The sequence below is a fragment of the Epinephelus fuscoguttatus genome, linkage group LG12 (genome assembly GCF_011397635.1).
Source record: "Epinephelus fuscoguttatus linkage group LG12, E.fuscoguttatus.final_Chr_v1".
Taxonomy (NCBI): domain Eukaryota; kingdom Metazoa; phylum Chordata; class Actinopteri; order Perciformes; family Serranidae; genus Epinephelus; species Epinephelus fuscoguttatus.
Window position 1 is genome coordinate 8,970 of NC_064763.1, and position 27,953 is coordinate 36,922.

A 27,953-nucleotide genomic window follows, 5' to 3' on the forward strand; every position below is an offset into this window, starting at 1 on the left:
GATTTAAACAGGAAGCTGATGAAGAGCCTTTAAAACAAGAGTAATGTTTAGTCTGTGTGAGTAGACGTGCGGCTGCATTTTGGATCATCCAAAGTTTGTTTAGAGATTTCTTTAGGCCTGAGAACAAGCCAGTCAGATCTGTTTGACATAAAAACATTCATTCCCAATGGTGAAACGTTGTCCGTGCGCCCCTGCTCTGACTTATTGTGATTTAACTTGTCAGTTCAGATATAAAACACCTTTCTGCTGGGCAGTTTAATTCAATAATAAAGGTTTACCATTAAAAGACAGTATTATTCAGGAACTAATTTAAAGGTAAATAAATGTAATTTTGAGTCATTCTGAAGTTGGAGAGGCTGCAGAGTCTTTTCGCCCATACAGCAGGCTCGTGGTGTAAACATGGCCGCCACAGATGGGAGCAGAGAAGATGGAAAGAAAACAGAAAACCAACCAGTGCTGCAGTTCCCAAACATTCCTGATGTATCAAGATGACCTCACTGGGAATTCTCCCATCAGCTCCTGGTCCAAGCTGGACTGCTGCCATGGGAACCAGGCAAGACTTTCTTTTTTTATCCCAGAGTGCCCCTTTCTGAAACGATCCAGTGTTTCTCAACTGTCTTGTCACTTGGTCAGAGGAGATGTGAAGGGCCTTCAGGTGACGTGATGTGACCTGTAGTGGGCTGAATGATGCTCCACAGATTTGGTGACTGGGTGTCTCTGATCAACAGATATCACAGCACAACACTGGTGAGGATCGTTTGACAGCAGGCATGTGGAGAGTCGGATCATGGAACTCCTCAAGCTGCAAAACAGCCGGCTGAAACTTCTGACGTGTCAGAAACCCATCAGATCGTCTGAAATCCAGATCACCGATCACGCAGCCAATTAAATGAGCTTCAAATAACACCTGATCCAGCAGAAAGTCAGCAAGATTCTAAAACTGATCAAGGGAAACAAATCTGGGGCTAAAATGGTAGAAATTGTGCCGTGTCTTCCCGGCTTTGAAGTGTTACTCACTTATGAGACCATATTATGTAACACTGCAGAGTTTGATGCACCAGCAGTCAGCATTTTTCCACAGGAAACATCGTGACAGAAATAGCACAAGCACAAAATAAACGATGGCTGAATTCCATTTATCTGCTTCAATTTCAGGGTCCTTGCATCATTCATACTGGCTCATTGTCACGCCTTCACACTGCCTCTTAGGGGTGACACAGTTGTCTCGCCTCTGAGCTGGGAACAGCAACTCGTCCTCACTGTGACCTCGTCACATGTCCACGTTTGGTCATGGACTTTCCACGTCCACATATGACGTCCAAGGTACCCTGGGTGTGTTGGTTGTTGACGTTCTGGGACGCCGTGTCAACTTCAGCCTGTTACATGCATTGTCTGTTTTCAAAATACACTTCTGTTTTCACAGGAAATGTACAGTTTGATACAGTCTCTTTCAAAATAAATGCCGCTAATTGACTTTTTATTACTTCACAACAAACGCACGTGGTTGAGTTTAGGAAAAAAGGGTTTGGCTTTCCAATCTCACAGGAAGTGAACACCGGCCTCCTGGGTGAAAGTCAGTGGCTGTTGGAGCCACACACCACCCGTCCCGTCGGCCCTACTCGGATATCCGCTGCTTTAAATTTCATTGTAATCCCACCATGTTTCCCCCTGGCGCTACCGGGCGCTGTCAAACAATAACAGCAGCGAGTAACGTATCATGCCAATGTGAAAGGACAGCTTCTTTCACTGGCGTCTGACGCCAGAAGTCACTGACCAAGCACCGCTTTTTGACGACTTCGGAGTGAGACCAGATTGAGAACAGAGGCACCGAAACAATTTCTGTCTAAACGGGACAGCTAGCAGGATGGGATCATGGGCAGCTGGGGTGCGACATGTTGACAATATGTTATGTGTGTGACCCACACTGGGAGATTTAAAAAGCAGCTTGTAGCAGTTAGCAGCTAACTCAAAAGAAGAACAGCTGTTGAAAGTGTCCGCACATTGGAAAAACACTGAGGTCCAGGTGCTCCTAACTCTGAGCAGAGGACGATATCAACCGACATATAACAGAGATGACACAGAGATTATGTCAGTGTTTGTAGGAGACAGAATGTGTTTTTAGCCTCTCTTGCTTATTATTTGTTTCGGCTGCACATGTTCTCTTTGTCACCTTTGTTCCTGTGGTTGTAATTGGCACAGCGGTGGGCGTGGTTTCACATTATTTTCACCTCATGTAATATTTCATTTCATCTTGTTTTGCTTTAGTTATTCAGTTGTTTGTTTAATAAACCACCATAAAAGTGGTTAGTCTTGGTCTTGATCCAGAGAGTCCTTTTTTATCCAGAATGCTCTCGATGATTGGCTCCCCGTCAGGGTTTGAGCCCTTTAACTTTACATTTGATTGATGTTCCCTTTGAAGAATTTCAGTTTTGCAAGCCAACACTCTGGCTGTAAGCTTGACATTCTGGCTGCTATGTTGTTATTGTTCATAAAGTGCTGCCAACGCGTACGTTAAATGTCTCACTGGAGGCCGACGCTGTTGACACATCCTGCATGCCTCTTTGCTTCCACGATGTCAGCATGCTGCCTAGATTCACACACTGGAGCAGAGTGATGCTGCTGTTGTTTGGTTCTGTGTAAAAATACAAAGGCAGCGTGAACAAGGGACTTTGCAGCGGCTCTATAGCGCCATCGCTGTGTGAAAAAGAGTTGCTGTCATCGCTTACTGGGACACTTGAACAGAACGGAGCCACAGCTATTTCTTCACTGCACTTAATCCGTGATTTTCCGACAATGAAAAGTCAATTATTCGTGTCCTATTCAAGCAGTGGCGACAGTAATTTATATCAAGACGGTCTCAGCTTTCCAGACGACATCGGGTCATGGATCATTGCTACAGGATTTGAAAAGACAAGAGCAGGGCTCAGGTGTTCGTCTTATAGAAACAACTCTGCATTTGAACTGTTCTTTCAGAGACAAAACAAACTCTACCAGGTTCTTCATTGTTTTATCTGCAAAGCATTTATAGCATTCACATTATTGCAGTGCCAAAATAAATATAAAACTACAATACAGACGACACACGACCTCCATCTTAGATTATACAGACTGTATTCTGTCGTGTATCCAGATGTGTTCATAACTACAATGGGAAATTAACATGATACAGTGCAGTAGAAACTCACCAGTTGTCTTCCAAACTGACTCAGGTGTCAAACAAAAACAAGTCACGTATATGAGCAATTCAGACACAATTTCTAAAAAGTGGATTCGAGTGAAAATATGCTGGTGTCAAGATGAAATCTGTGCTTCACGTTCCTATCCGCTGATGAAGGACGAACATCTGTAGCCAGTAAAACAGACACTGCGGCAGTTGGAAACCAAAACAGGTGAGACTCTTGGATATAAAGTAAAAATGATGACAAATAAAACTTACTGAACGCTAACAACAATAACAGTTTAACAAAATGACACCAGTTACATTCCTGTTACTTCACTGGAAAACTCAAAACTGTCCAACGACAGTGAGTCAGTGAGTTTCGGCTCAGTTCTCAGGTGAAACTTTGGCTGCTTCAGGGGTCAAAACGTTCCCAGCACCCCCAGGGTTGTGACGTCCACAGACGTGAGGCTCAGTCGGTGATTTCCTGGGTAGATTCAAGGGCTGTGAATCAGTCACATGTAGAGATCAGCCTCTAATAAGAGTTTGCTTAAAAACATCGGCTGGTGAGCTCCAGTCACGAGTTATCCCATCAGCGGGTTCCCTCAACAACCTTCAGAAGACAGTACGTATGTCCTCTGAAGAGAATGTTTGCTTTAAGTTGCAGCAACTGACGGTCATCGGCTGTAATCAGCTCCTATCAACAGTCGGTACAAGAAAATGTTGGCTCTATACGTTTCAGCAAACCCCAAATACATTACACTTGAACGTTTCATATGTATCATGTCATCGTCTCTAAAGAGATGATATATGTATATGAGCTGACTTGGATCAGGAGGTTTCTGCTACCTTCACCTCCAACATTGCCGGATGTTCGATAAAATCTTTATTTTAGAATTGTCTGCATTTAGATGATGTCAAACGGGATACCCCAGATGAATGTGCTTTGACTCAGCGTGAACTGTATTTTGACTGTTACAAACACACTAAGGCCCCGATCACACAGAAAGACTTTTCGCAGCTGGAGACGCCTTTTTGTAATAGTTTCTAATGAGAATGAAGCTTTTTGCTCGCTGTTTTGCGTTGCTATGTGCCTTGCGTTCCTGTGCTCCAGGCACCTGGCGTTTTTGCCGGAGTGCTCTGAACTCCTTGAGGTGGGAAAAAACATCAACTCAGAGCGACAAAGCACCCCAACGTCATCTCCGCTTTTTGCCCATTGTGCATTGTTACAGTTGGTCAACAATGGAGGAGAAACTGGTGGTGCTCAATCACTCAGCAGGACCACTGGACTCCCTGCAGTTAGTGTTCATTGTTGGGCCTGACGATAGACAGCAGGTTGTCAAACTGCCCTGAGTCATCCTAAAATATGCCTGGAAACGTCCATGATGGAGGAGAAGCTCCTGGACCAACTGATAAGAAAAATAAACAATAAAGGGAAGGCAGTGAGGCACGCTTCACATTTTGCAACCTGCAAAACACTTTCTGTGTGATCGGGGCCTAAAACTGCAATCTGAACGCTTCATCGTCCGAGGAAAACATCTCCTCATCAAGTCAGCAGTGGAGTTCCATTACTTTTGAGACACAACTGAAAAACAGAGCTTGTGCTTATACTATAGTCTGTATATAAAGATGGACGACATGACAGCTCCCCAAAGTGAAGCCAAAACATCTGGATCGCCCCCTGGTGGCTGGCTGCAGTGCAGGACATGAACCCTGCCCCCACCATGTTAGTTGATGAGACATGGGCTGAACTAAAAACTCAAAGTACACGTCAGATATATTTCCCCAAAAATGATGTTATGACAGCTTTATTGGTAGATTAAAGAATGTCCTGTAGATGTGGGTGTGGTTTAGGCAGGTGGTAGGAGGCAGGGTCAGCACTGACGTCACACTTGGGGGCTGGTGGTAATGAGTGATGAGCCGCAAGACATTCAGAAGACAAAAGAGCCTGAGAAAGCGTTCGACACGCCACCACGAATTATCCATGTGAATACACATTCACTCTGAACAACCACGAAAAAGAGAGAAGGGGTGTCCAGTGGAGTCGTCCAGTGCAAGCGAGCTGGTTGCAATGAGCAAGAGCGGCGGTGGCCTGGCAGTGAGTCAACCACACACCTCCCCAGATAGGAGAGGACACATGGGGCCCTTAACACATGGGGAGAGGCACTAAGTTATGGGCTTGCTAGCCTTAGTTGTTGTAATTGAGGTTTTGATTGACAGCTGTGTGTACCAAGCTGTGGGCGGGATCTTGATACCAGCAGAGATCGCTACTGCGCAAACTCTGGCTCCAAATAACTTCACCAGTGCAAGATGGCAGCAGCTGTATCTGGGATATTTTGCCTTCATTTTGATATACCGGGGTAAGTGGAGACATGTCGTCCATCTTTATCTACACTCTGTGGCTGGTGCTAAATGTGACGGCGCTGATTCTTTCGGCTATATAAACTGAGTATGAATAAAAAAGGTCAAACAGTTTTTCAGCAGGCGTGAGAGAAGTTACATTTTCCGCTTCCTTTCTAAACAGAGAGGTCGTCCGCTCTCGTTCGGCTGCTCGTCCCGCTGGTTTTGCTGAATCTTCGCTTGTCCTTCTGACAGAGCCCTCCGTTCGGGCAAAGCAGCAGCCCGTCCGGGGCGCCACTCTGGATCTGAGGACAGCTGATCTCCCCGCTCACAGGGGTGTAGGAGTTAGCGTCTGTCCTCAGGTATCCGCCATCTTGGATCTGACTGTTACCGCTCTCCTGCCATCCGGGCGAGTAGCAGCTCATCTGGAGGAGACTGACCTCCTCTGCGGCGCCGGCCATTTTGTGCTTCTCAGTGGCCATGTTCTCTGAGTTTTGCTGGTTAGCCATTCGGTGGTTGGGGAAGGGGAGGGGCAGGAAATGCGAGGAGCCAATCAAACACTGGTTGAAGTCTGGAGGAGGTTGAGGTGGTGGAGGACAGAGAGAGCTGCCGGGCCAGCGAGGCGTTGGCAGGAGCGACGGCCTTCTCTCTGAAGAAGTAATGCCTGCAACAAAGAGATTTAACCAGTTAACAGATGCGATACAGTCTCATCATAAAATGAATGTTTTAATGCATCAGATATTCAGCAGTTCTTAACTTCCTGTTGAAACTAAAGGGACACTTTGCTGATTTTCATCCAGCTTTGTTTCATAACAATGTGAGTATTATGTGTAAATGAATGATGTTGAACTTCCCTCCATGTCGTCAGCAGCTACAACTCCCTGTAAAAACCTCCCCAACCATAAACACTGATGAAATTCTAACCAGGAGAAGTTTCAGCTGGTTGCATTCTGCAATCCTCTGAGTCACACAGCTGCAGCGATGGCCGAGATAACCTGACTTTAACAGTAACAGTGTCTTTTCGTTAGACTCCCGCTGCCTAATAAACACCCAAAGCTTTTGATCTGCGAGTCCTCAGCTTGTAACACAGACTTTCTTTTATAAGTGTGAATCCCCAAAGTCCGATGCAAGATAACCCTGATAACATCACCGGATGTGTCTCCTCAGACCGGCTGAATAGGGCTCCTCATTTATGAGTAAATTGACTTTGATGTGTGAAATCAGTGGAGTTCCTCTTCCTCTAAAAATTGCCTAACCGTTATTACTGCAGCAGACGTCTCAATATTGACTTCATCCCTTTTAAAGGCAGAGATTTTATTGGTTTATTAAAGCAACATGAGCAAATGTAAGCAAAGTCCCAAACCAGTAATATTAGTTTATTTCAAATGAAAATCAGCTTTCTGACTTGAACGAATATCTTTATTTTTAGTTTTTGCTTGTTCACTTATGAAAATAACTTATTCAAAATGCAAAATGCTCTGCATTCAATATTTTAGTTATGTATAAAGAATTTACTTAGAAGAATCAAAAGTAAAAGTGCTCATTGTGCAGAATGGTTCATTTCAGATTTATGTTTGTTTATATATTATTGGATTATGATTATTGATGCATTCATGTGTTCATCACTTTACTGATGCAGCTGGTTAAAGGGATAGTTCAGATCTTTTGAAGTGGGGTTATATGTAGACTCACAAGTCAGTCTTTAGACACTTTGCTTAACTAAAGACTGATGTCTTTCTCCCTGATTTTGTGTTTAGATGGGCGGATACAATTTCAGAGTTTAAAAAAACTCCCTACGTTGCAGAACCAATAGTAAATCCGCAGGGCGGTCCTTCTGCCAGCAGCTAGTGTGTTAAACACACTTTAGAAAGGAGTGTCCCCAGACTATCATAAGGCGGAGATCTCTGATGGTCTGGTGGCGAGACTAGGTTATATGAGGTACAGTCAGTGTATTTCAGTAGATGGCAGTCGGCCCTGAGGTTGGAGAAGCAGCAAAAGGTATTACAGCAACCTAAAAAAGTCTCACTGTCACAGTAGGCACATCCGACCTGCCATACATGCCACTCTCTCAGTTCACCCAGTAAATTTCCACTCACCCTGCCTCTCCGCCACACCCACCTGCCAGACTATCACCTGTCCACACATCTCCTGCTCCTGCCGGTCCACCACACCCACCTCATCAAGGTAACGCCACTCACCTGTGGCTCATCAAGCCCTGACACTATTAAGACTCCAGCTTCACAGACTGTCATGTCCATGCAAGACTTCCCAGCATTTCTTGTGGACTGCTTCCTTGTTGCCAACCTCGCCGGTCTCTGACTTCCTAGTTTCTGGTCGCCTGCTTCCTGTGGCTGTGTAGACAGAGCTGTTCTGCTGCCTGTGATTTCCTGTGCTGTGGATTACCTCGCTGTATGGCTGCACATTCTGGGATCCACTAATCATCATCGCTGGTTGCATAACTCCTCGCCAGTTCTGACTAACCTGCAGCCGGTCTTCTGCTGGTGTTGGACCTTCTGCTCGTCTGACACCGCCTCCTGTCTGCTCCTTCACGGTACTGCTGCACACTATTGAACTGTTTGCTGTTTTTGTGCATTCATCAACTGAACTGGTGTCTCAGAAGGCCCCTCAAGTTGTTGACCTGCTCATTCTGTGATCAACAAGCTGTATAGTAAAGCATCATTACAAACTGTCCTGTCTGTCTTTGGTGCTGCGGTTGGGTTCAAACCACACCCGTGACATAAAAAGTATTGGACTCAGTGGGTTTCTGTGACTAACAGTTTTTATCAGATGATGGATTTTTACACTGCATATGAAAAATACAGACTTGATCTTTTAAACTGATCCGGATGGGGTTTTTTAGGCTGACCTCGTCCTCCAGCCTGCTTCTCCGATGTGTTTTGCTTTCTTACATATTAATTTTAATCCCCATTCATTGATGCAGACAAAGATGTCATTTTGTTTTGAAATTTTGAGTCTCAGACTTTTCATTTCCAGTCTACCTCAAAGTTCTTCAATATGAAGTTCACAGAGTGCTGAAGAAAGAGTCTTTTTGGGGGACGTTTGGTTGATTTACATCAAATTCAGCTTCTCACAAACATCTTTTCTTCAGGCCTTAAATGCTGCAGGGTTTATCTTATATTCACTCTTGTCACTTTCCCGTCAGGAGCCTTTAATTTATCCTGTGATCCAGCTAAATTCTTTATTTCCTGTTGATTCAGAAATAAAATTAAATTCACATTTTTTAAAATTCAATCCACCGCCCAAGAAAACAATACAGTTTTTGTATACAAGAAAATCTCTGATTTAATTGAATAGTCGCGTACTTATGTTTCAAATGATCCTCTGAATAAGCTTTATATACTCATGAAGAATCCCGGAGAACAGACGCCTGCAGCGGCTGCAGCTTCGCACTCCCCCTCTCCTTCTCTGCGCTCTTGGCACAAGGCATGTGAAGCACCAAACCGCATTTCACATTTATTTAAATGAATTATCAGAGCTGTGGCGTGGAAGATCTGCACTTTATTTCGAGTAGAGCTTTGGTTTTCAAAGACATGTGGACGTGGAAAACAATTTGCACTGGGCAGTCTGTGAACTGGAGTCAGCAGAGAGTTGTAACTTAACGGTGAGTTGTTGCCTAAATGAGTCCGCCTGTATTGAGACGTTAATCTCACAACAGTTACAAACAACACGAGGCTGAGGGCGAACACTATTGTTACCTGGAAGTCCATGAGGACAGGTCAGAGAGACGTGACGCTGCTCTGCAGGATGCCAAGTGTGTTAACTGTGGTGACGTTACTGGGGGGGGGGGGCTCTGCAGTCTGGCAGAATCACAACTCAAATGCGGATGTCACACGTTTCATCACCGTAACATTTTAGATCTCAGTGTGCATCTGGAAATCACCTGCAGCGACTTTGTGCAGTTTGATTAAAGGTTTCAAAACATGCAAAGCCACCGTCATGGTCCATTAAACTGTTCAAGAACACAAACACAAACTCAGAGTTCCCTCTGTACCTGCAGCAGTGTCTCCACGCCAGGTGATGCAGCTCCAGCACGCTGAGGACCAGAGAGACGGCCGACACGGCCATCATGAACACTATGAAGACGTTTTCTCTGTGGGTCTGGAGGCGTAACAGTTCACTGGATGTGGACATGGCCAGGCCTGAGACAGACACACAGAGTATGACAGTAGGGCCTGAATGTGATGTTCCAGACACACAGTGAACTCTGAATGGTTTTGTTGTTTTGGTTTTACCTTGCAGACGTACAGAGGGTTGAGGAAGATTCCATACAGGAAGTACTGAAGACTCAGAAACACCACCTGTAAGGACGTCCAGTCACAGTCAGCTGCGTCCATTCACTGCTGCCTCTTTTATTTACGTCCACTTTTATTTTGAAATACTGTTATCATGCAGTATGTCATGTATGCTACAAAATAAGATACAAGTACCTCCATGATGGTCCGTATCAGGATACTCAGTATGTAGGTCTGCAGCAGCGCCCCCCTCAGACGGACTCGACCCGCTGATGGACCGTCTCTTTTGTCCTTCCCTCCGTCCCTCTCTCCTCGTCCCCCGTGCTTCTCTCCTCTTTCACCTCCTCCTCCTCCTTCTTCACCTCCTCCCTGGTCCTCCTCTCTCCCTCCCCCCTCTCCCCCCTCCTCCTCTCTGCTCCTCCTCTTCTCCTCTCTGCGGACGGTGTGCATGGCGTGGCCCATGTAGATCAGACTGGGAGTGGACACAAACACGATCTGCAGCACCTGAGAGAGGAGGTCAGGGTCAAAGGTCAGGGTCAAAGGTTAGTGACGCTCAAAAGGTTTACAACAGTTTTACATGATGTAGAAAACAAACTACCATCACTGCTTCTTATTTTAAAACACACCATGGATATAAAGATTATTGTGGCCTCACTGCACACAGATTTCTTGCAGACGCTCGGCACTACTTCGTGTTCTGTATGTTAATGTTGCAGCCTTCCATGTTTCAGTTGGAGGAGGTTTGTTTAATATGAACTTTTGGTAACACTTCATAAGACAGCCCGCGTTTTAGAGTGTACCTCCCGCCCACTTTCCCAGGAGTTAGAGTATAACGACGTGGTCACTTGGCATATACTTCCCTGGGAGTTAGGGTATAACTCCTCCCGGGGAAGTATGTGGTAAGTGACCGGGAGGATACGCTAACTCCCAGGAAAGTGGGTGAGAGGTACACTCTAAAACGCTGGCTGTCTTAATGAAGTGTTACCAAACATTTTTAGCTGTGTGGAAGCAGGGATGCTCTAACATCCAGCACATTTACTCAAGTACTGTACTTAAAGGATTACATCGCCCCCCCAAATGACTATTTGTATATCAATTACTCGGCCTGTGTTACGTTGAATTTGTGAAAGGAAAACATTGTTTGTTCTCACTGTGACCTCGTCACATGTCCACGTTTGGTCATGGACTTTCCACGTCCACATATGACGTCCAAGGTACCCTGGGTGTGTTGGTTGTTGACGTTCTGGGACGCCGTGTCAACTTCAGCCTGTTACATGCATTGTCTGTTTTCAAAATACACTTCTGTTTTCACAGGAAATGTACAGTTTGCATACAGTCCCGTGAATTGATGTTTTTTTCCTTCAGCAACAAAAGCACGTGGTTGGGTTTAGGACAAAACAGGGTTTGGCTTCACAATCTTACGGGAAGTGTAAGGCCCCCCGGGTGAAAGTCAATAGTTGTTGGACCCATCCACCACCACTCCCACTCACCCTACTCAGGCCTCCGACACCTTAACTTTCGTTGTTGTCCCGTCACATTTCCCCCTGACACCGCCAGACACAAAAATAACCTGGTCTCACTCCAAAGATGTCGAATACCAGTGCTTGGTCAGTGCCTTCTGGCGCCAGACCCCGATGACACACCCTGCAGCGTCAGGGGGAAACGCAGCTGCACAAAAACAAAACTTAAGGTGTCAGAATTCCAAGTAGGGTGGATGGATCCAACAACCACCGACTTTCACCCAGGAGGCCGGTGTTCACTTCCTGTAAGATTGTAAAGCCAACCCCTGTTCTTTTTTCCTAAACCCAACCGTGTGTCATGCTGACGTGAAAGGACAGCTTTGATGCTGGAAGTCACTGACCAAGGTCGGTTTTCGACAACTTTGGAGTCAGACCGATTGCTGGAAACAGACCTTTTGTAAAACTCTGTCCAGGGTGAACCTTTGTTTTCAGCGTTGATGTGTAGTCAGGAAAAACTGAGCACCTAATGTGCTCTTTCCTTGCTAATATAACTATTTACAAGTTTACACAGAAATGTACCGAGAATCTTCCACTCATGGATGCATTACTGAACAGACTACTGGGCACAGTCCCAGGGGCCTAAAGTGTCAGGGGCCCTTTTGCCTTCACCTGCAAAATTTCACTCAAACTTAACACGTAATGACCACAGAGAGACTAAAACTGACCACCAAAAGATGCCAAGAGACACAAATTAACAATGTTATGGAAAGCGAACACCAACGTTCTGGGTGAAAGTCAGTGATTGTTGGACTCATCCACCCTACTCAGACCTGCACTGAACACAGGAGCTGCTGAGGGCTGGACCATGAATCAAGTTTAGTGGCTTAGTGAGGTATGTTGAGGCTAAAGTCGTCCTACGAAAGTCTTTTATCCTGGCTAGATGACCATGCTAACTTATGCTGCAGACCTGACCTGGTCGGGACCTGTTTTGGTTTCAAGTCTCAGCTCAAACAGATCGTCTAAGGTTGAAAAATAACTTAATTTTATAAGTGATAAAAATAGGACCCAGCTGCTGCAGGTGAAGAACAACAGCTGCAAGGAAAAAACAGTCTGAAACGCTTCAACCTTTTAAATCACCTGGTTTAAATCTTATTTATCTGATCGTTTTCAGTTTGTTGACGTTCATAATGAATCATGAACTGAGCTGATATCACACCCAAATATGAGGAGCTACTATTTCACTTTGATCCTTCACATCACGTGACATCAGGTTGTACATTACCCAGTATCGTATGTGCGCTATGGGGAAAGCTCGGTCGTAACAAACGTTCTCGCAGCCCGGCTGCTCAGTGTCACAGTTAAAGTCTTCCTGTTCGTCACCCCACGACGACTCAGCAGCCGTCCCGAGCACCAGGATACGGAAGATAAACAGGATGGTCAGCCACACCTGAGCAGCCAAGAACAACAGAGACACACATATCAAACCCTCAGACACAATGACGTGGAAATGTATGAAGATATTGTGAGTAAATAATGACAATATTCAGTCATTAGCTTCGTAATAAGATTTGAAAATGTAAAAGTCTTTGCAGGAAGACGAAAGATGTTCAGTTTTCTGTCTCAGCTTCAGATGTTTCGTGGAGAGATTAATCAGGAAGCATGGAGCAAAATATTAATTTAACATAAAATGAATATTAATATTTTATTTTAGATTATTTTAAGACTTCATGACTTCTGCGGAGGTTGGACAAACAAACTTATAGTGACATAAACTTTACATGTGCTCATTATTAAAAGATTCCCAGACAGAAACTTCCAGGAAACAAAGCACAAACAGGATGATATGGAAATATATGTATGTTTGATTTGGTGTATATGCAGAGGAAGTTGCCCTGTCCTGCCTGGCACGCAATGTATGCAATGTATGCAGTGTGTGTGTGTGTGTGTGTGTGTGTGTGTGTGTGTGTGTGTGTGTGTGTGTGTGTGTGTGTCATAACCTTGCCAACAGAGGTAGAGTGCTCCTGGACTTCCTCCAGGAAGTTTCCCAGCAGGCTCCAGTCTGCCATGACCGCTTACAGCTCAGCGAAGACTTCTCAACTCGCCGGTCGATTCTCTCTCAGCAGTCACTCTGCAGGTACGAGATTCACCTGAGGAACAGAGAGCACACACAGGTGTCATGTCTGCCGCAGGGTGAAGTGGGTCTCTGTCCAGTTATTGAATCTTCTTAAGTTTAAAATGTGTTTCCCAAAAACTGAGAGCATTTATGAAACAAGAGAAGCTTTTGTTCAGTTTTAGATTTTTTGAAAACGTTTGTCATGAACGCTGACGGTCTCTGTTTGGAGACGTCTCCTGTAAAATTAGTGACAATGTTTAAGGAGAAAATAAGAAGATTAAACTTAAGTTTTAGACGTCACAGCTGCCAAAAGAGAGGCCTAACTTTCTGTTTTACAACTGGGTGTGACACGCACACACAGTGTCTGTCTGGCTGAGGCTCTGTCTCGACTCTAGGCAGGAGATCCACGTCGATTCTTGGCACTAAACCTGGAAAGATATGGTGAAGTTTACTGGAAGGAAGGGTACCTTCAACAAAGCCTTTCCCTCTGGAATGGGCGAGAATATATTTGAGTTCTGGCGACCAAGGTCTCAGGATTACTATCGATCTGTTCAAGGCTCAGATCTGTCGAACAACTTGAAGCCAAATTTTGCAAACCATCTAAACATGTTTTAAACATGGTTTTCTCCACATTATACACTTTACCAACCATCTAAATGTTCCTGACGCTCAGTCAGCGGCCTCAACTATTGATTCAATTTACTAATATTTCATCGTAATAAAAGTTTCATATCCCACTTCTGTGGAAAATCACAAACACTAAACACATTCAGCATTGACAGACTTAAGCATTGAAGCATCACTTGGCCCTGACCTCCAGCATCAGACAGCGAGAAAAAAAGCTGCTCTTTCACACTGGCATGATGCACGGCTGGTCACCGGTTTCCTTTGACGGCGCCTGGCGCCAGTGATTTTGTAATGATTTTGTGTCTCTTTGCAGCTCCTTTGCATTTCTTTGGGGTCTTTTTGAGTCTCTCCCTGGTACTTTGAGTCTTTCTGGTCTTTACATGTTGAGTTTGGGTGACATTTTGCAGGTGAAGGCCGAGGGGCCCCTGACACTTTGCATCCCCAGGCCTGTGCCCAGTAGGCCTGTTCAGTGATCCATCCATGAGCGGAAGACTACCTGAACATTTCTGTACAAGCATGTAAATAGTGTTTGTTAGCACTTAGGTTACAACCAGCACTATTTCGTGCTCCCTGCTATTACATGATGTCGCCTCATTTGTGACGCCACACAGGAGATGACAGTGCACACTCAAAATCATAGATTTCCCACCAAAAACAGTTTCTGAAAATGTTCATCCTGGACAGAGTTTTACAACAGGATCATTTCCAGACCTAACATGCAGTTTGTGTGGACAAAAGGCCGAAAGCTATTTTTTAAATCACTGTTTTGTGTTGTTTTCAACACCGCTGCTGTGACAGTGAGATCAGTTACATGAAAGTGTGTATTCAGTATCGTCTTCATCACCACAGACAGACCAACATTAAAGACCTCTTTTAACAGTGTGCACCTGCTCTGAAGGGCTGCTTTGGGAAACTTGTAAAAAATCTGAGTGTCATGGAAAACTCTGTCTTTTAGAGACTTTTCTGGGGCTTTCTTGCTTTTATTTGATAGGACAGTTATGGTGTGAAGGAGGGAGAGACCGGGGGAATGACGTGCAGGCCGACGGCTCAATTCCAACCCATGTCCCAAGGACATTGCCATTACACATGGGGCACCCGCTCCACCACATGAACTAGTGGGTGCCACTTTTAAATTGTAGGATTGCTCACAGTCAGAAAACAGGGCCAGATCTGTGTGGACCGATAATGACACTGTGGTGTTCTTTAAATTATTACCTGAAATCAACAGACATGCCAAATTTCCACATTGTTTTCTTTCATTTTTATTCCTCATTTTGCCTTCTATTTTCTGTAATGATTTAACAGCACCTGACTGTTATGTATATATGTATATATATATATATATAGATAGATAGATAGATAGATAGATAGATAGATAGATAGATATATAGATATATATATATATATATATTTCTATATCTATCTATCTATCTATCTATCTATCTATCTCTATATCTATATATATATATAGATATAGATATAGATATAGATAGATATAGATAGATAGATAGATAGATAGATAGATAGATAGATATATATATATATATATATATATATATATATATATATATAGATATATGATATATATAATCTCTTAATATGTAATGACGAAAACTCTGTCAGTCAGTCATTCTGTCTGTCCCACGTTTTTCTACTCACTGACGTGGTCAATCTATGTGAAACTGCACATAGGCATTGAGGACTGGCATAGGTAGAAGGTGACAAAGCTACTTTTTCCAAAAATTACACTAATAGTATTCTTTTACAAAGTGGATGCATTCATCCCAAGAGTTACTATGCACACACGTTGATATATGCATCCACCTCAAACAGACATCATCTCAGCTGCAGCCAATAAAGGTAGGCTCATCTTATCTTACCGTATAATGACAAAAACTGTGTGTGTGTGTTCCACGTTTTCTCCTCACTGACTTGGTCAATCCATGTGAAATTTGGCACAGTGGTAGAGGGTCATGGGAGGATGCCAATGAAGCAATATTACATCAATTGGCCAAAGGGGGGCGCTATAGCAACCCATTGAAATGTCAAACTTTGAATGGGCATATCTCATGCCCCGTATGTGGTAGAGACATGAAACTTTGCACAGAGATGCCTCTCCTCATGAGGAACACATTTGCCTCAAGAACCCATAACTTATATAGATTTTCCACCATTTTGAAGTTTTTGAAAAACACTTCAAATGGATCTCTTCCTAGGAAGTTTGAGCGATCTGCATGAAACTGGGTGAACATAATCTAGGGAGCAATATCTAAAGTTCCCTCTTGGCAAAAGTTGGAAAACTTCCTAAAACTGAGCTTCTATAAGGCAATGAATATTGCGGAGGGCGTGGCTCATCACATAAAGGTGTAGAACATCTCAAGGGTTTCACCCATCACCACGCAACTTTGTAGGCATATGACCACACATAATCTGAGGGGACCCCTCCATTATTGAGCCCATCAAACAAAATGGGGGCGCTAGAGAGCTCATTTCTTATCTAGGCCTAACCGCCATATGGATTTTTACTAAACTTGGTAGATATGTAGAACAGGACGCCTCAAGGTGACTGGAGAAATTTCCCATTGAACTACCAGTGCCTATAAGTCAATACAACATATAAACACAACTATCTGCCTTTCAAGCTATGTCAACCAATGTACGTTTTAGCCTCCCACTATTGGCAATGGTACTACTGTACTTTCAATAAAGCAATCATACTATCAAATCCACAAACACTCTGTCTGAATACATTGCTCTTCTTAATGGGTTCAGTTGACTATTTAATCTGCAGTTTCCTGTATCCCAAACACACACCATATGAAACTGTACGTGGGCAACTGTGCACTCAGTGGGTATGGACTAGTGATTATATTAATATTCACATATTTTCTTGTCACCTTGTGTAAAGTTGTTCAAAATTCACCCTGAGTTCTGATGGAAATGTGAAGACCACAAGTTAATGGGTGTAATGGTGGTCTGTGTGTGTGTGTGTGTGTGTGTGTGTGTGTGTGTGTGTGTGTTCTTGTATTATCTTGACCCTGTGACCCTCCCTCCAGCCTGGCCATGACCCCATTAATAATAAGCCTGTGTCCATGTCTTAGTTTAGCTTCACTCTCGGTTCCCACAGTCCCCTCCGTCTGTCTCTGGGGAAGGAAAACTAGACTTCTATTGTAAACACACACACACACACTCACACACACACACACACACACACACACACACACACACACACACACAGCCTGTTTCTCTCCCTGTTGACTTGTACGAGTATGTTTATGCATTCACTGTGTTTTACATTTTTCTCTGTGAAATACAAACAGTATTCGGCCGGTAGCTTCTAGAAGCTTCAATGTTCATTACGCCTGACAATATTAAAGTTTGATTAAAAAAAGATCATTACTATTTCTGTACAGTTTGTCCTGGGACTAAGTGCTTGCTGATGACTCAGTAAAATTTAAATTGTTCCTCTCTTTGGGAACGTGATTGTGCTCAGTGCATTTCATGGTAATCTGACTGCTGTGTTTGGTATTTATGACGTCGTAAGAGTAAATGATCTCAGAGACATTTTGTTGCCCACTCTTCTGTTGCTCTTAGATATGGCGTCCAGATCAACCTGCAGAGTGGGAGCCAGAATATGACTGGAAAAATGCAGCTGAGTTGTCCATCTAAATCACTGACTTTATCTACTGGCTCTAGTGTTGATGACAGAATGTAATTTCCATGACACTCATGAAGTGCTGCTGACTGTCATGCAACCAGTCAGTTTTAGATTTGCGACTACATGCATTGCTCCATTCTGCAACATTCTAAAAAGCTGCTGGTTGACAGGAAGTGACCGCCATGAGACGGTGTATCATCTCTAGTCAACGACTCTCAATGGTTAAGTTTAGAAATAAACATCATGGTTTGGCTGAAAAAAGGTACTGTTGTTACTCACGTCATGTAACGTAATAACATAAAGTGACATACGGCACTACCGTAGCATGCGGCACGTACTAGCACACTACATTGTTATTAAGTTAACTCCATTGCCTTTTGGTTTCACATAGGAAACAAAGAGCGGGCTCCCGATTTAAAGACTTTGTTTGACATATCCATGTCCCCTCCCGCCTGCCCTTTATAACTCTTTATAGTGCGGCAGTAGCAGACGGTATCACAAACTGCCGCCTGGTGTGTTTTCATACCGCTGCAAACCTGCATCTGTGCGCCAAGATCTGACGCTGAGATACCTGACAAAGTTGGGAGTCAGACTGGCTGGAGTTGTGTGTGTCTGAAACTTCCACATCGTCTCCCTCATTAAAAAAAGTCCAGAACTCATGAATATGTTCAACTGCTGCACACAACACGTCTGCTACATGACTGGAAAGTCAATGATCGTGCTATGCGTGCACACTTCATTCTGCACAGAGACGATAAAACAATAAACTGAACACATCTTTGAGTGGAGGATGACCTTAAAGGAGCAGTGTGTAAGATTTAGTGGCATCTAGCTGTGAGGATTGCAGATTGCAACCAGCTAAATCTTCTCCTTGTTAGATTTCCTTCGGTGTTCATCGTTCAGGAGGTTTTCACTGGGAGCCTAATAATCAGCAGAGGTCTCTTCCTCTCCAAAACAAACAGAGCAGGTGATTAAAACTGGTAATAACACTGAATAAAGTAGTTCCACGTTACCTATCAGTGTTTCTCCTACACCGCTTGGCACTTGAAGATGGCTGAGAACGTGTGCTCACCTTTTTTCTCTGATAACTTAAGACCTGGATGTTAAAGAGGTTTTTACAGTGAGAACCAGGAGAACCTGATGGATACACTCCTGATTTTACACTTTAGATTTGACTGAATTTATTTCGTGGGGATCAGATTTACTTTGTAGTTTGTGCTCTCTATGATTGTGTTCCTCCAGAAGTTTAATGTTCTCCTCCTCTGACCAGGCCGGCTTCCTTGTCTTCTTGTCTTCTGACATTGTTTCACTGTCTAACTATAAACTTAGTGAGACGATATGTGATATTCTGTCAAGTTAATGTTCACGTGTTTGTGTCCACTTCCTGTTTTATTTTGAAATGTGTTCTCATTGTGTTTAGTGTTTCTTTTACTTCCTGAGTTTTCCCGCCTTTGTTAATGACCTCATGTGTTTCACCTGTGTCTTGTTCCACTCACCTGTGTGTAGTTAGTAATCAGCCTTTGTGTATTTAAAGCCCAGTGTTTCCCTTCATTCAGTTGTCAGGTTGTAGTTGTTGCTTCAGTGTGTTCCCTCCAGCCTTTTCCTCGTGTTTGAGTTCTTGGATTTTGACTGGATTTGGATTTATGGACTTTGCTTTTTGTGTGATTTCCCTGAATGGACTTTTCTACTTTTGCTGACTGCCTTCCCGACCTCTTAAGTAAAGATTTGGATTTCATGAACTGTTCTTGGTGTTTTGTGTTTTTGTGTCACAAACGTGAGTCCGAGTAAACAAACAATCCTCATGGAAACTTTTATCGCTGTAATATCTCTTTCAACACAATAAATTAGTTTATGTTTTTCTTTAACTAAGAAAACCTATAAAGGGATTCTGTGTAAGTCCCTCAGCTAAGGAGAAATTAAGCCTCAAGTGTCATGAGTGAGGTTCAAAACCGATAACGCTGAATAAAACAGTTTCCCGTTTATAAATCTGTGGTTTTCTGATGCTGCTGGTTGTGAGAGGCTGATGACTATGGTGGCTGATGCAAAAACATGAGCGGTCCTATCTAGATCCAGTAGTCCCTTTTACACTGCCAGATTTTCGCGAATGTTGGGCCGTTTGCGGCAAGCTGCGAGCGTTTAGACACACAGAGCCGGATTGGCGAGTTGATCCGAGGTGCCCAATTTTCCGCCTCGTAGGGTAGACATATTGGAGGAACCCTTTTAGTTTAAACAGACCGAGGCGGCCTTCTGCAACGGGAGGAGCTGTTGATGACTTGTGGGAGGGGCTGTTGATGACTTGTGGGAGGAGCTGTTGATGACGCCACACATGCGGAAAAAACACTGATTGGGCTTTCCTGCAAATTTGCACAACTCCTGTTTATAAAGGGCCAGTGTTTGGTTTGTCCGCGTAGTTTGTGCTCTCTATGATTGTGTTCCTCCAGAAGTTTAATGTTCTCCTCCTCTGACCAGGCCGGCTTCCTTTGTCTTCTTGTCTTCTGACATTGTTTCACTGTCTAACTATAAACTTAGTGAGACGATATGTGATATTCTGTCAAGTTAATGTTCACGTGTTTGTGTCCACTTCCTGTTTTATTTTGAAATGTGTTCTCATTGTGTTTAGTGTTTCTTTTACTTCCTGAGTTTTCCCGCCTTTGTTAATGACCTCATGTGTTTCACCTGTGTCTTGTTCCACTCACCTGTGTGTAGTTAGTAATCAGCCTTGTGTATTTAAAGCCCAGTGTTTCCTTCATTCAGTTGTCAGGTTGTAGTTGTTGCTTCAGTGTGTTCCCTCCAGCCTTTTCCTCGTGTTTGAGTTCTTGGATTTTGACTGGACTTGGATTTATGGACTTTGCTTTTGTGTGATTTCCTGAATGGACTTTTCTACTTTTGCTGACTGCCTTCCCGACCTCTTAAGTAAAGATTTGGATTTCATGAACTGTTCTTGGTGTTTTGTGTTTTTGTGTCACAAACGTGAGTCCGAGTAAACAAACAATCCTCATGGAAACTTTTATCGCTGTAAAATCTCTTTCAACACAATAAATTAGTTTGTTTTTCTTTAACTAAGAAAACCTATAAAGGGATTCTGTGTAAGTCCCTCAGCTAAGGAGAAATTAAGCCTCAAGTGTCATGAGTGAGGTTCAAAACCGATAACGCTGAATAAAACAGTTTCCCGTTTATAAATCTGTGGTTTTCTGATGCTGCTGGTTGTGGAGAGGCTGATGACTATGGTGGCTGATGCAAAAACATGAGCGGTCCTATCTAGATCCAGTAGTCCCTTTTACACTGCCAGATTTTCGGCGAATGTTGGGCCGTTTTGCCGGCAAGCTGCGAGCGTTTAGACACACAGAGCCGGATTGACGAGTTGATCCGAGGTGCCCAATTTTCCGTCTCGTAGGGTAGACATATTGGTGGAACCCTTTTAGTTTAAACAGACTGAGGCGGCCTTCCGCCATGGGAGGAGCTGTTGATGACTTGTGGGAGGGGCTGTTGATGACTTGTGGGAGGAGCTGTTGATGACTTGTGGGAGGAGCTGTTGATGACTTGTGGGAGGAGCTGTTGATGACGCCACACATGCGGAAAAAACACTGATTGGGCTTTCCTGCAAATTTGCACAACTCCTGTTTATAAAGGGCCAGTGTTTGGTTTGTCCGTCTGGGCCACCGTAGAAACATGGTGGTGCAACATGGTGATCTAGACGAGGACCTGCTCCCCATGTTGATATAAACGCCTCATTCTAAGGTTACAAAAACACAACAAATCTTATTTTTGGGTGATTATACATTAAAGAAAACACACTGATTATATAGTATTCCATCTCTGACAATATGTCCCCCTAAATCTGCTGCAGCAGAATAATTCACACTGATGGACTGATGGCGTGCTGTATCTTGTCTTTACCCTGTTGAAGCTAATTATAGACGACTTCCTCTTTTATTTTATAACTTTATTACTGTAGGGTTCAGTTTCTTAAAGTCCGTTTCAGATGATGCGTCATAAAAACTGCCCCAATTTTGCATGCAAAACAAAATTAGGATGAATTTAATCTGCCCGTGGTGAAGTCATAAAACTACCCACAGCTCCAGACAGCTTCAGGGCGTCAAATCAATTTTTGATTTTATTTTATTTTTGAGGCCCCTCCCTTCCTGTTTTTGTGAAACCATGAGGCTTTGAACAAACCGTGTGTGTGTGTGTGTGTGTGTGTGTGTGTGTGTGTGTGTGTGTGTGTGTGTGTGTGTGTGTGTGTGTATTTCTGTCTGTCACAAGTGCTCCCAGCATCATTAATAACAATATTACTTCCTTGTATAGACTTTCGCTTGACCTTTTCTGGACATGTGTGTGTACCAGTGTGTGCACGCCCATTATCCAGCGCACAGTATTGTTCTGCATCCTGTCTCGATAACATGCTCTCACACACACACACACACACACACACACACACACACACACACACACACACGCACGCACGCACACACACACACACACAGATCTTTCCTCCGCTGGTTAATAAGAAATAATAAACGATGAACCGCTGACATCGCTCAGACCTGAGGATGTTTTTAATGTGATAATAAACGTTATTTATAACCTACACTATTAATATTCCACAGATGAATGTATGAGCAGGTCAATGTGATGACATTTTGAGCCATGAATCAAAAAGCAGGGAAGCTGATATCAAATACACTGAGAATAAAATAACCCTACACAAAATTCCCAGTTGAATTACTTCCTTTTTAATTTGCACATTTTAAGCCAAACCCAGGCATGTTCTGTCCTCTGTAAAGCTCTTAAAACATCTTCATAATCACAAAACCAATCATGTCTTTCTTACACTACTTGAGGAGCGTAGCACCAAACCTCAGCCCTGTGCATGAGCAGTCTCTGTGGGCCCCCGGCCTTCCTCTCTTGATCCACACCTCTCTGTGCACCTTTTCAAATTTTCTTTGACTTTAAGTGGGTTTGCTTTCTTTCCCTTTCCTTTCTGTCTGTCTTTCTTTGAAACCCAGATTTCTCTTTCTTGGGGGAAGACATGACAGATTGCGTCAGTACACTTTGATTTATTCAGCCTATTTTAATTTAGCTATGGCACTAATTACTTAAAAACTGTAAACAAAACCAAACTTTTTATTCCAGGCTTTTCAAAGTCCCCCTCCTCACGGGTTTCTGAGTAGTCAGTCCCACTTCTCACCACACTACCTGCTGGAATCATTTAAAAGTTGATATCAGGAGTTTTCTTTGAATTAGTTTGTTTATTAAGCTCATTTTTTACTGCACAAAAAAACCACTAACACCTACTAATATCTGGCTTTAGTCTGTAATTGGAGCAACGAGGTCTCACTCAGAAGTCATTGATTGCTTGGTCAGTGGCTTCTGGCGTTAGACGCTGACATAAAAAAGCTCTCCTTTCATGTCGGCATGATATGTGGCCGGTCGCCGCTCAACAATCACATGGGAAGTAAACAGCGGCATGAAAGGTGTCTTTGTCCTTCGGTATCTTATGTGGAAGTCCACTGACATAGCGCCAGTATTTGACCTGGTCAAACCTGGTCTCGCTCTGAGATTTGGTGCTTGGTCAGTGACTTCTGGCGTCAGACATAGACAAAAAAAAGCCGTTCTTTCATGTTGGTATGATACAAGGCCAGTCACCGTATAGTTTAATGGTGTCCGGTGGTGTCCAACAACCACCAACTTTCACCCAGGAGGCCGGTGTTCACTTCCTGTAAGACGGTAAAGCCAAACCCTGTTCTTTTTTCCTGAACCCAACCACGTGAGTGTTTCAGCTAGCTGGCATTCTAATGTTTATTCATCGTTGAATCAGCGACATCATGGTTGAATCATGGTTGAATTATATCTTGATTTTGAAAGATGAATCAACATTGATTCATCAACTTAAGATGTTGTTTCAAAATTTCAAAATTGTTTCAATGCTGAAACAGATTTTTTTTTAAATTTCTGTGTTGATTTATGAGAATTTTGTTAACCCTTCGTCACAGCGTCCCAGAATGTCAACAACCAACACACCCAGGGTACCTTGGACGTCATATGTGGACGTGGAAAGTCCATGACCAACGTGGACATGTGGCGAGGTCACAGTGAGGATGTGTAGATCAGAAAGATGACAATCCGCACTCTAATTTACCGGCAATGGGAAAAGGACTCTGTTGCCTATCTATAGCAGGTTTCGTGTTAAAACAAAAACCTACGTAAACACACTGAAGCGTTTATTAGAATTGTGCCTTGTTTAACTTATTAGATTGTTTGAGAATCTGTCACTGTCCTGAGGGAAATGTATTTGGTCTTTGTATGATTGTCAGATGACAGCAGCTCCCTCCTGACTACAGATACTCTGCTACCCTCAACTCCTGGCCTTTAAATTCTGCCACAGTTTTCTATCTTCTTCACACATGTCATATTTAAGTATATTATATATTTTTGTAGTAAAACTTTGATTCTCGACTGTACATTTTATATCACTGAGCACTGAAGGATGCATTGTTTCAGTGGATAATTTGCTGTTTTAGAGGATTTTCCAACATGACAGCGATAAAATTAATGAGGAAACACTGAATCAAAAGACGATCAATCAAATTAAATATTCAAGTTAATAATTAGCTTCAAATTAGAGTTAAAGTCTGAAGTTTAGGCTTCATGTTCTGTTAAAGAATCCCTGCACCCTTTACCTGATCTGGGGTCACAGTCGTCCTGGGACAGTCTTGAGACGATTGATGAAGTGGCGTCTCCCTTTTTCTTTCTCAGCAGCTGTTGTTGCGGTGCCTTTGAGCAAGGCACTTCCTCCGTCCTTCTACTGATCCTCAGCGGCAGCAGAAGAAGCTTCAGGTGGTTTCAGACGTCTTCCTCTTATCTACTTCCTCTAGTTTGTGTAAGTCCAACTTAAATCAGTGAATCTCAATTTGAGACGGCTTCAGGCTCCGAGCAGAGAGACGGACAGATGAACACCAGTGAGACAGTCGGTCCAGCAGCAGACAGATGAACACCAGTGAGACAGCAGACAGATGAGAGCAGTGTGTGTCCAGAGGACTGAGCTCAAGTGTGTGTGAGACTCGAGTTTATACCAGCCTCTCTCCCTCTCCCCCTGCAGCAGAGGAAGTGGGCCCGGTGCCTCGCTGCCTGCTATTCAACTCTTATGTATGTGCATGTGTGTGTTTGTGGTGTCTGGCATCTAAAGGAAGTCTGACATTGTATTAGGACACAATGGCCGCAGGTCCCAGTCCTGCATTCCTCCTTGTCGCTCCATTCTTCTCCATATGTCTCTCTTTGTGGCTTTATCCGTGTGACTGAACATGAAACATTTAAAACACACAAACAACAGTTTATACCTTCACTGTGAGGCCTGAACACACGAGAGCACCGGCCCGTTCTCAATCCCAGCTCCTCAAATAAAATCCACTTTGTCAGTGATTTCAGTGTCAGACACCAACGCCACTGGGTAGTGTCAATTTATAACGCTGCCGATAACAACTCTAGATAAGGAGCTGGTACGTCCCTATAGGGCAGGTGGGAGGGGTGGTGGATGGGTCTCGCTCCAAAGGTACCAAATACCAGCACTTAGTCAGTGACTTTTGGCGTCAGACACCAATGAATAAGCCGTCCTTTCACATCAGCATGACACACAGCTGGTTGCGTTATTCTGTAACGGCGTCTGCAGTGTCAGGGAAACCACTGTGGGACGACAATGTTTTCAGGTGGCAAAAGTTCAACAACCACAGACTTTCACCCTCGAGGCCAGTGTTCAGTTCCCTTTTTCCTAAACCCAGTTGATTGAAGAAAACATGAATCCACAGTATTGGACTGACGTAGTGCTTTTATTTTGAAAAAGACTGTATGCAAACTGTACATTTCCTGTGAAAACATAAGTGTATGTTGAAAAAAGACAATGCATGTAACAGGCTGAAGTTGACACGCGCCCCAGAACGTCAGCAACCAACACACCCAGGGTACCTTGGACGTCATATGTGGACGTGGAAAGTCCATGACCAAACGTGGACATGCGCCACCAGACAATCAGAGATCTCCGCCTTCTGATAGTCTGGGGACACTCCTTTCTAAAGTGTGTTTAACACACCGGAGAAAACGGCCGGCAACAAAGCAACGCCTCTTGATTTTTTTAAAAGGACACGCCCTCCCGGAAATGTGCGCTCTTCTTTTCTCATCTGAGCTTGAAAATGGATGCCGAGAGATTTACTCCGCTTTATCAAACGTGTGCTCAGTCCACAAGATTGTGGAAATGAAGGACTTACAGCGACTTTGTTTAAAACTTTTAACGCAGTTGGACTATGTTTATGAGCACAAGAGTTCAGCGAGCCACAGAAGGACCGCCCTGCGGATTTACTATTGGTTCTGCAACGTAGGGAGTTTTTTTAAACTCTGAAATTGTATCCGCCCATCTAAGAGAAAGACATCAGTCTTTAGTTAAGCAAAGCGTCTAAAGACTGACTTGTGAGTCTAGCTTCCATGTGAATGTAGAGCCAAACCATGATGTTTTGTCTAGACCTAAATACGTGCTTTTGGTGCACAGGGAAATAAATATGAGGGGTGTTTTGTTTTTTTAGACTGTATGTATCTAACGAGCAGAAACTGTTCTTTTCCTGTGAAAACAGAACTGTTATTGGCACGGCATCCTGGAATGTCAGCAATAGACGTAGCGCATCATATGTGGAGTGAAAGTCCACTGACAAAGCGGCAATATGAGGCTGTAAAGCCGTATTTGGTGTGATGACGCGTGTAGTCTCATTCAGCCACTTGTTAGCAACCACCTCTTTTAAACCAACCCATCCTCACTCTGACTTTGTCACATATGAACCTTTGGTCATGGACTTTCCTCGTCCACATATGACGCGCAAGGTAACGTTTAGCCAACACACACATGGTTGGGTTTAGGAAAAAAGAACCGAGTTTGACATTACAATCTTACAGGACGCAAACCCCAGGTGAAAGTCATTGGCTGTTGGACCCATACACCACGCCTCCCACCTGCCCTACTTGGACTACCGCTAGCTTAACTTTCCCCTGAAGCCAACGGGCGTTGTTAGACAATAACAGCCATCGGCTGCGTAACATGTCAACGTGAAAGGACGGCTGTTTTTTGTTGATGTCTGACACTGGAAGTCACTGACCAAGCGCCAGATTAAGACGAGTTCAGAGTGAGACAGGGTTGTTTAAAACACATAAAACCTCCAAAATTCATTAGTGGGGTATTTACGGACATATTTTATGTCGTAGAACAAAACTGAAGGTCTCTTAAGCTTGTGTTGACAACTTATAAATTATTTCAGGCATCTAAACAAAACCCACTGACTCTGAGACAAGTAAACTGGGCATGCTAAAACGCTAACTAATTTCCATGTTTTAGGACTCATTTCTGCAGCACTCTGTGATGATCATTGGACTTCCTTCTTCTTCTTCTTTGCAAGTCTTTTCAGTGTCAGTCTTTTTCATGTCTCTCCGTTCAATATGAAGCTACAGTCAGCAGCTGGTTAGCTTAGCTTAGCGCAAAGATTGGAAACAGGGAAATGGCTAGCCCGGCTCCGTCTAACAGAAACAAAAATAATCCCTACCAGCCTCTCTAGTGCTCATTAGCTATATGTGAAATACTGGAGGGTAAAAAGTTGCTGTTCTCATGGCGGGTTATGTGCCAGAGTATTTATTGGCCAGGCACAGTCAACTTCCTGGAACCAGGCTTTCTGCTTCTGCTGTTTCTAGTCTTTGTGCTATGATAAGCTAACTGACTGTAGCTTCATATTTACTGTGCGGATATGAGAGTGATGTCAATCTTATTTAAAGCCACTGGAGGGGCTCCAAGATACTCTTCTAACTATGTGACTTAGGGTCTTATGTGAATAAGAGCAAGCATCTACAAAGAATTCTTTTAATCCCAATTCAAAATATTGTCCTTTAAATTTTTGGAGTTTCCTGACGTTGGTTTCAAATTGGGCGTGGTTATGTTTAGACATTTATTATTAAAAGATTATGTAGTTAATCCCAAGAGCCATCAAAAGGAAATCAGCATCAGTTGTCTGCTCTGAAATCCTCGAGGTGAAAAAACTCACATCATCTCTACTTTTCCCCATTGTCCAATCAGATGATTTGAGAGGCGGGCCTTCTGTGGTGGTCACGACAACAAGTTTACAGTTGGTAAACAATGGAGGAGAAACTGGTGGTAGTGGTTGCTGGATACCCAGAGCTATACGGCCTGATGATAGACAGCAGGTTGTCAAACTGCCCCTGAGTCATCCTAAAATCTGCCTGTAAACGTCCATGATGGAGGAGAAGCTCCTGGACCAACTGGTGGTACTCCCCATGATCCAGCCTATTTTTTAGGGTCTCA

The 27,953-nt window shown here is 43.6% G+C and overlaps 1 pseudogene; it reads right to left on the bottom strand.

Moving 5' to 3' along the window:
* Nucleotides 1-4,720: 4,720 nt before the first annotated feature.
* On the bottom strand, nucleotides 4,721-24,595 carry LOC125898832 (gap junction alpha-5 protein-like; annotated as a pseudogene).
* Between the last annotated feature and the right edge of the window lie 3,358 nt (nucleotides 24,596-27,953).